Here is a 9,281-nt window from a genome sequence, read left to right as displayed (position 1 = left end):
CTTCGAGAATCCAACGATCAACTCTCCACTTTGGTTTGTCAAAAATAAAGCAGAAATAAAATCTTTTTTGATTTTAATAAAGTGTTCTAAACTAAGAAATGAAATACAGAAACTTAAATTGCAGAAATTAAAGAAATTAAACTATTTACAAACTTATTTTTAGTGAGCGTGTCAGGGAATCATATCAGCTTTTCAGACAAATTACAAGTACCGTTAAGCTTCATTTCATACTCAGACTTAAACAATTCACGTCGATTGTCGATATACTGATCCATATTAAATTCTCACACAAATTTCAATCTATTCAGGATACGATTTAGATGTCTTATGAACTTAGCTCATTCATGTGTCCCACCTCTTGAATATACTCCCGTATCCAGAATCCCATATATTCAGTCTTACAGGTGAGTATACCACAGATGATATCTGTCAGGGGTTAAATGCGAGGGCCGTGAGAGCTCAGGTCGATACTTCCGTATACGCAGAGAGATAACGGCTTCGACTTTTGGTGTGTCCCCTTTAGAGGATCTTTTAGTTACAACAGCAGCGACTATCAATTTTATTGTTTCATCAGCTTGCTGAGGGCAGTGCTATGTTTCAAGCATTTGCAGAAAGTATTATTCGGGGACTAGGTCAGAACTTCCATTCAGCAGAAGTCCCGGAATAATACCACAGATATCACTGAGTATAAAGAGCTAGTATCTCAGAATAGGGGACCTTTCAAACGAGATTTCAGGGGTTACCTATATATCCAAGTAGTGTTCCCCACGAATTACGCAAGTTTGAAATTTTAGGTTTATATCCCGAATAAATCTACTAAATGTACGAAAACCTATCGACACATCATCAGTAAGATTGTTTAACTCGTTTAATCTTTACAATTCTTTAGCATACTGTAACTGTCTAGCCAATGTACTATCACTTTCCCTTTTTACACAAGCTCTTTTTCAAATTTTTTATTGTTTTTGGATTTTGAAATTTTATCATGTTTTTTGTAATTTTTGCATTTTTTACTGTTTTTGTATTTTCTGAAAATATACTATTTACATCTACTCCCCCTAAATACCAAAACAAGTAAAAAAACGACAAACCATTGCAGATTGTTTCTCATCTTCATCCGCAACAGTACTCTCATCAACGCCAATTATGCCATCCGACACCGAAAGAAGCTTCATACCGTTCAGTTTTAACAAAAATTTAAACCAATTTTTATCAAAAGCTTTGGTATGTAAATCAACTTTCTGTTCGTCAGTGTGGATTTTCTCAATTCGTATCAACTTTTTCTCGAAACAATCGCGAATAAAGTGATGACGAATTTCTATATGTTTAGTTTTAGCATGATGTACTGGATTCTTTGTTATATTTATTGTGGCCTCATTATCAACAAAAAGATGTGTGTTAAGAAACTGCAAACCGTAGTCGCGCATCTGTTGCTGTATCCACAGGATCTGAGAGCAGCAACTGCTAGCAGAAACGTACTCCGCTTCACATGTAGATAACGCCACAGACGTTTGTTTCTTACACTGCCAGGTAACCAATCTAGGTCCAAAGAACTAGCATCCTGTAGTTGTTGATTTTGAATTGACTTTGCAGCATCCGAAATCCGAATCGGAATACCCTTCGAGCGTAAAGTCGCCTTTTCTAGGATACCACAACCCCAATGTAGGAGTTCCCTTCAGGTAGCATAATATCATCTTCACAATAATCATGTGCGAAGCTCTAGGGTTAGATTGATATCTTGCTGGGAGGCACGTTGGGTACATGATATCAGGACGTGAAGCAGTTAGATACGTCAAAGAACCTATCATGGAACGGTAGAACGTTTCATCAGCCCTGTCTCCGGTGAGATCTGGATGAATCCCATGATTTGTTGCAAGTGGGGTCGCAGCTGGAGTAGAACTTGACATTCCAAATTTCTCTAGAATATCATGCACGTACTTCGTCTGGTGAATGAAAATTCCCTCAGATAGTTGTTCAACTTGTAGACCTAGAAAGAATTTCATCTCCCCCATTGATGACATTTCGAATTTTTGCTTTATCACCTGTTCGAAATATTTGCACATATTTTCATTCGTCGACCCAAATATTATATCGTCCACATAAATCTGAACTATCAGAAGATGACCGTCGACCTCTTTAGTGAAGAGAGTGGCATTCACTTTTCCACGTATGAAGCTTTTGGCTAGTAGGTGTTGAGACACAGTCTCGTACCAAGCTCTCGGGGCCTGGTGTAAACCATACAGCGCTTTGTCCAATAAGTAGACCTTGTTTTTGTGGATCGGATCAGTAAAGCCTGGTGGCTGACCGACATAAACCTCCTCTTTAACCTTCCCATAAAGAAACGCTGATTTTACATCTAACTGATATACTTTGAAGTTCTTCCAAGATGCAAATGCAAGGAAAATTCTGATTGCCTCTAGTCGTGCCATAGGAGCATAGACTTTAGTAAAATCAATCCCCTCCTGTTGACTAAAGCCCTGAATAACAAGTCGAGCTTTGTTCCTTACAACAACTCCTCTGTCGTCTCTCTTACACTTAAATACCCATTTCGTATTGATTGTCCTTTGACCATCCGGTAAATCCACTAACTTCCATACACCCAACTTTTCAAACTGACTTAACTCTTCTTGCATCGCAATGACCCAAGAGTCTTCAGTAAGCGCCTCTTTGCAAGTTCTTGGTTCGATCTGCGAAATAAAACAACCTAAAGAAAATTCAGTTTGTAAAGGTGCTACTATAGAGTAAAAACATGTGACGTCTCGTGCGAACGCCTGCTTGCAATTCTCCTATGATCAACTCCTCTGGATGATATGAAATAGTTCGCGTCATTGCTTTGCTTGGAACATCCACATCGCCTTCCAGATTAGTAACATTTTTATTTGCACCTTGTTCACCAATTTGGTTTGTTTGACTTAAATCCTGAATCTGCTCCCCCTCAGAATCTGAATCTCCATGATCAAAGATCGGCATGTTCTCAGATTCTTGATTATCATTCTGATCCGACTGATTATCCTGAGCAACTTCATTCTGTTGGACATCATCATGTTCACCAGCATTACTCGGACCTGCTTCATCGTCATTTGAAGTTTCCTGTGGTCGCCTCGAATACTCAGCTGGGAACCTATGCTGTGACTCGTACTCACGCAAAATATCCAACTCGTCAAAGAAATCTTCTTCTTCCTCTTGTTCTTCCATCATGTCAAATGATTCCCAAAATTTGTCATAATGATATCGCCATGAATCTCCTGGACTTTGTGGCGGCATAGTATAACCTTGACATTCAACATTTGCAGCTTCAATAATCCGCTTCTCACTTGGAACAAAGACACGTCGCGAAGGACTTGAATAACCAACAAATATGCCCTCAATGCACTTTGGACCAAACTTTCCATAAGGCTCTAGAACAGTACAGGGTGACCCGAACGGTTCAAGATATTTCAAATTCGGTTTGCGGTTATTGATCAACGCAAAGCATGTTTTGTTGAACTTTTTGACAGTGAGAACTTTGTTGAGCGTATAGCATGCGGCAGGAACAGCTTCAGCCCAAAAATTTATCGGTAACTTTGAATCTACGAGCATCGTTCTAGCCGTCTCGATTAGTGTCCGGTTTTTGCGTTCTGTGACTCCATTCTGCTGCGGAGTGTACGGAGCACTAAACTCATGCAAAATACCTCTTTCATCACAAAATTCTTCCATCTTGTTGTTCTTGAATTCAGTACCATTATCACTACGAATTCTTTTGATACGCCTTTGGCACAGATTCTCAATTCTTTTGAACAACGCCATCAAACTGTCAAACGTTTCGTCTTTCGTCTTCAAGAAAGAAACCCATAAAAATCTGGAATAATCATCAGTAACCACAAGACAATATTTATCTCCCGTAATACTCTTGACATTCACTGGACCAAACAAATCCATGTGAAGTCTCTCCAGCGGTCTTGAGACTGAATTAACTTGCTTTATTTAGGGTGTGACTTTTTCTTCTGCTTGCCTTTAACACAACTAATGCACTCCCCTTCCAGATGAAAACCTTTGACATGAACTCCAAGAACTAAATCATTGTGCACCAAGTGATTCATTTTTCTAAGATGTATATGTCCCATCTTCCAGTGCCACAATCTCGATTCTTTTTCAGTTGCTCTGGACACGAAACAATGAGCTTGACCCATGGTTGTAGTAGCTACGCTCATATCCAACACGTATAGATCAGTAACTCTCGGTGCCCTCATGATAATCCATTCCTCAGGGATAACAAATCCTGGTTTCAAGATTAAACATTCTTTATCAGTGAAGTGAGTGGTATACATCATGTCACAAATCTGCGAGATACTCAGCAGATTGTTCTCCAGCTCAGCAATGTAGTTAACTCTCTCAAACGTCACAATCCCGTTGGATAACGTTCCTTCACCAATAATCCTACCTCCTTGATTACCTGCAAAACCAACATAACCTCCATTGATATTCTTCACATCATATAACAATGCAGTCTTCCCTGTCATATGTCGAGATGCTCCACTGTCCATAATCTAGCTTGAGACTAATCTCGGAAGATCCTGCACATATAACAACATAACTCAAACACTTCAATAAAGATGCTGATTCATGCTTCGCGATCAAGGAAGCTCCGGCAATTCAAACTGCTTAGTCAAACATGGTGTCCACCCAAGCCTCATCATCCTTGGGTGTAACCTTGACCCTTTTAACTCTCGCAATTTGAATTTTAAAATTTTCAGCCTTCAGAGGTGGAAAATTTGAGTCATAATCAATTTGAATTGACTCCTCAGAAGGTGAAATCTTTTTCTCAGTTTTCGGTTTCCAAACTTGTTGAGATAATGATACCCGTTTGTAAAATTTGTCATTTTTAGTTACCACTTTCTTTACAGGTTCATTTTTCACTTTGGTGTTGTCATTTTTCACACTTTTTTTCTCAACAACCATTTGTGCTTTACCCTTTACATCAACTTTCTTCTGTTGAATCTTCACAGCTTTAGTCTTAGGCTTCACATTGGTACACTTTCGTGCAATGTGACCAACTTCATTACATTTGAAACATGTTCAAGTATCAACTACCCGACTTGTGCCTTCAGACTGAGCCTGTGAAGCTCTTTTCTCAAAGAACTCTTCATTCGATTTTGAAAAAATCTCTTTCTCTTCATCAGCAAGTGAACTCGAATTGCTCACAAAATTTTTCTTTTCAACAAACCTCTTGTTTTGAAGATTTCTTCTCTGATAATTCTTACCACCATGATAAACACCCGACCAATTGTTTCGATTCTTGTTATTATAAAAACGTGGTGGAATAACAGGTTTCTTGTAGTATGATTTATCTTTTTCAAAATTCATTTGTCTCTTCGTTTGACTCAAACTGTTCACTTCTGACAATTCAAGCTCAACCAACTTGAAAACATTTGTTAACTTTTTCATATTCACATTCTCAATTGGAAACTCTGAATCCGAAAACAACTTATCAGATCCCGACATCCTGTACATGACAAGAGTAGGTTCATCATTTAAGTTGTTTTTGGACTTTTGTTTCGGAATGTATTTGTCCAGAAAACATCCATCATCTTCAGCTGAATCAGACATCAACACACTTTCAGCTGTGCTCTTAACAATCTCTGTCTGAACACTATCATCAGATAATGAAGAAAAAGTAACATCAATGTTCTCTGGAAGTTTAACTTCATTCTCTTCCTCGATTTCAACCAACCCAGATTGCTTTTTCGTATAATTTTCAAGAATTGGCAGTGGAACTTGATGAAAACCCACCCCAGTTCCATCTAAATAAACATCTTCGCCAGCTTTGTTTTTCCCGATGGGTTTGGGAACAATGTGTTGCAAAACAAAGCTTGCGGAGTTGTAACTGTTAAGCTTCAACTGGATGCGCTCATTTTTTATTTCAGCCTCTTGAACTTTAAGTTTCAATTTAGCGATTTCATCCAGTTGTTCGTTGATTGATTCTTCTTTTACCCTAAGCACGGTTTTTAGTTGAACATTTTCTTTATAAGTTTTACCATTTCGATCATCATTATCTTTCATTGTGGATTTAAGCTTCTCAAAATTTTCAGTGATTTGACGGTTTTCATGAACTAACTTTTCATTTTCTTGTCTAATCCTTTCATGGTCAGTTTTATCATTTTCAATTTTGTTAGTTAATTCTTTTATCCGTTCAGTTGAAGCTTTAACCATCTTGTCACGATCAAGAATTTGATTCTCAACACTTCTGACTTTCGCTGTCAGATCTTCAACCTTCTTACCGTTGAGATACATGACCGTATTACAAAATTTGCATTCTTTGATGCAATTTTTGCAATCAACATCCCCATTAACTTTCTTACCTGATTCAGTCGTTGACACGTTCGAACTGACCTGGCTTTTAGACTCAGAGTCGGATTTAGACTCTACCTCAATCGCCTTAGCTTCCAGCACCTTGTCAGCCATCTTTCCGAGATTTTCAGCATTCAACTCCTGAGTGGTGTCAATGATCCCAGTATCAACCTTCTTTGACTTCTCTCTCTCTTCTTTCTCCTTCTTCTCTTTCTCTTCTTTCTCTTTCTCGTCTCCAGTTCCCCACCATTTGTTCTGCCAATAATCATCTTCATCTTTTAACTCTTTGATTATGGCCTCTAGATCAAGAGTGTTATGGTCAATAGCAATGTTTCCATATGGGTCAAGATAACACTCCCTATCTGGATCCCATCTATTTGCTCTCTTCGCTTCTAAAAAGATACCAAATATTCTGATCATTCTGTTTGTGGCCAACAACCTTCTGTAATTATATTTCTGTTCTTCATTTCTGTTGTCTTTACACGGAACAGGTTCATTCTTTGCCATGAAAGCGTAACCAACCGCATCTTCCTCCGGTAGCAGTTCACTCCAGTCATAACCCTCATCATCATAAATCACCGCAAGAGCTCTAGATTTCTCTTTGTTCTCTTCAATCTGCTTCATTCTTGGCGGCTCCAATTTGTTTTGATGATATATCGCCTTCTTGTAGTAATCTTCCCTGAATGGGTTCTCAGACTCATCAGCGTACGCGTTTCTGCATTCACGCTTGAAGTGACCTTTCTGCTTACACTTGAAGCATGTCACCTTCGACTTGTCAAACCCCAACTTGGTAGATGGTCCACCAATTGACTTCCTGCCGGTTATTTCCATGAAACGCTGTGCTCGACGAACAGCACTGGCCATGCACCACCTTATGTCAATTAGTTCCATTTCTTCAGGATCTATTTGATCATAGTCTGTCACACCCCCAAAATCCACCTGCGGAGTATCACCGCTTGGGAGCGTGACTGACCAGGATCAAGCCACCAATCATATAGAACATTGTATAAAGTAAAAGTAATTGCAATATAAACCAAACCAAATCCATATGAAAGGTGTTTCCAAAACATAAGTAAGATATCATTGTTTTGCGGAAGCGTATAATCAAAACCCAACATAATTAAGTACGAAATGTCATAAGTGTTTAATAAGATAATCACGGTCCAAGCCCACAACGACCCGCTCCTCCATGTGCAAGCTCCATATACCTAACGACCTGCAAGGCATGTAACAGATGATCAACAACTAGTTGAGCGAGTTCACAGAAAGTAAATGCGTAATAGTAAGTTCGTTTGTAACAGGTGGCTCTGCTGGGCCGTTAGTACGTTCTATTGGTGGGGGCTTCCCATGTTGTATAACCTACTAGACTATTCGTAACCATATGTGTTCTTCACAATCCGAGAACAGTAGTAAGTATATGTTCACGTAGGTCTTACGTGAGTATCCTTCACATCCGAGGATAGTAATTAAGTATAAGTATCCTTCACAACCAAGGATAGTAATATGTATAGGTATCCTTCACAACCGAGGATAGTAATATGTATAAGTATCCTTCACAACCGAGGATGATGGTATGGTAGTCTAGTAATGGTGTAAGTACAGTTCTATTCAATCTCAATCCTTCAATCCCAATTCCCGTGCCCTGGGAATCCCATGCCTTAGTAAGGGTGTGAACTCACCTTGGTTTGCTCGGTATGCTATGCTCTAGGGTTTAACAGTTGCCTAAGTCCGTTACACACGACCTAGGATACATTGCACATACTTGACATAAGTATATAAGCTCAATTAGGGTTTACAAATCCTTGATATCCAAGCAACAGTGTTTTGTGTGTTAATCGTGTACATGATGATATCACATAGATTATTCACGCAGGCAGGATCATACAATTGTATTTAACTCCATCCAATCATACAGTTCTTTTAAGTTTAAACATAATTCAGCACATGCATCACAACAAGCATTCCGGATCATGAAATCAATCTAATTCAGATAGTTCATCAACAACGTCGGATCATTCATCAATTAACTAGTTCAGACTATGCAGTTAACACAAAACTCAGGCTAAGTTATCATGTAATAACGACAAGATATAACACACATAAAGGTCGGGCACCTTGTTTCATTCCAAAAGATCAGACCTCAAGTATACCCATAAGAAAGTCGGACCATGAGCTCCCACCAAAACTCGGACCTCCTTGTCATGCACAAAGTCGGACTAGGGAATGGATCAAGAAACTCTGACAATGGGTAACCCCTTTTGAAACTCAGATAGGGGGGGGGGGGTGGGTGTCAAAAGTCGGACAAGGGTGGCCCTTAACAAACTCGGGCAGAACTTCTCCCCTTAGTAAACTCGAACACATAAAGGGGGGGGGGTTAAACTCGGACCAAAGGGGATCTTTCATGTAAACTCGGGCTCCATCACCTTGCCAAACAAACTCGGACCTAGCCCCTTATCAAGAAACTCGAACCATAGAGCCTAGTGAAACTCGGATCTTATGCTTTGCTTAACAATGAATTTCGGGCAAGAGTTTCTTTGATGAAACTCGGACATGCAATAATGAGTTAAACTCGGACATGATAAGTTATTAAAAAGGTCGGCCTCTTATTTAAATGAATAAACTCGGATCTAAGTATGTATATCAAAACTCAGACATTTAAATCAAGGTTTCAAAACTCAGACAAAACACATACTCATACGTTCAACGAGATTGTATCAGTTACACTTCTTTTCATTCAACAGTTACGTTCTTTCATTCGCACAATCAAACCCTAATTACACTGTTGTCAGTCTAGCATCATCTCAATCATCCCATCAATCATGTATTCTTAATCACCAAACCAATCGATTAAACAACCATTCGGTGTCATTATCATATAATTAGAATCAAATTAAAATCACAGAACATTATATGAAAACTAGGGTTTTCAAGAGTTCACAAGAATCAAGAATCGA

This window comes from Helianthus annuus, chromosome 15 (assembly GCF_002127325.2).
Source record: "Helianthus annuus cultivar XRQ/B chromosome 15, HanXRQr2.0-SUNRISE, whole genome shotgun sequence".
NCBI classification, from domain to species: Eukaryota; Viridiplantae; Streptophyta; class Magnoliopsida; order Asterales; family Asteraceae; genus Helianthus; species Helianthus annuus.
This window is presented reverse-complemented; position numbering follows the sequence as displayed.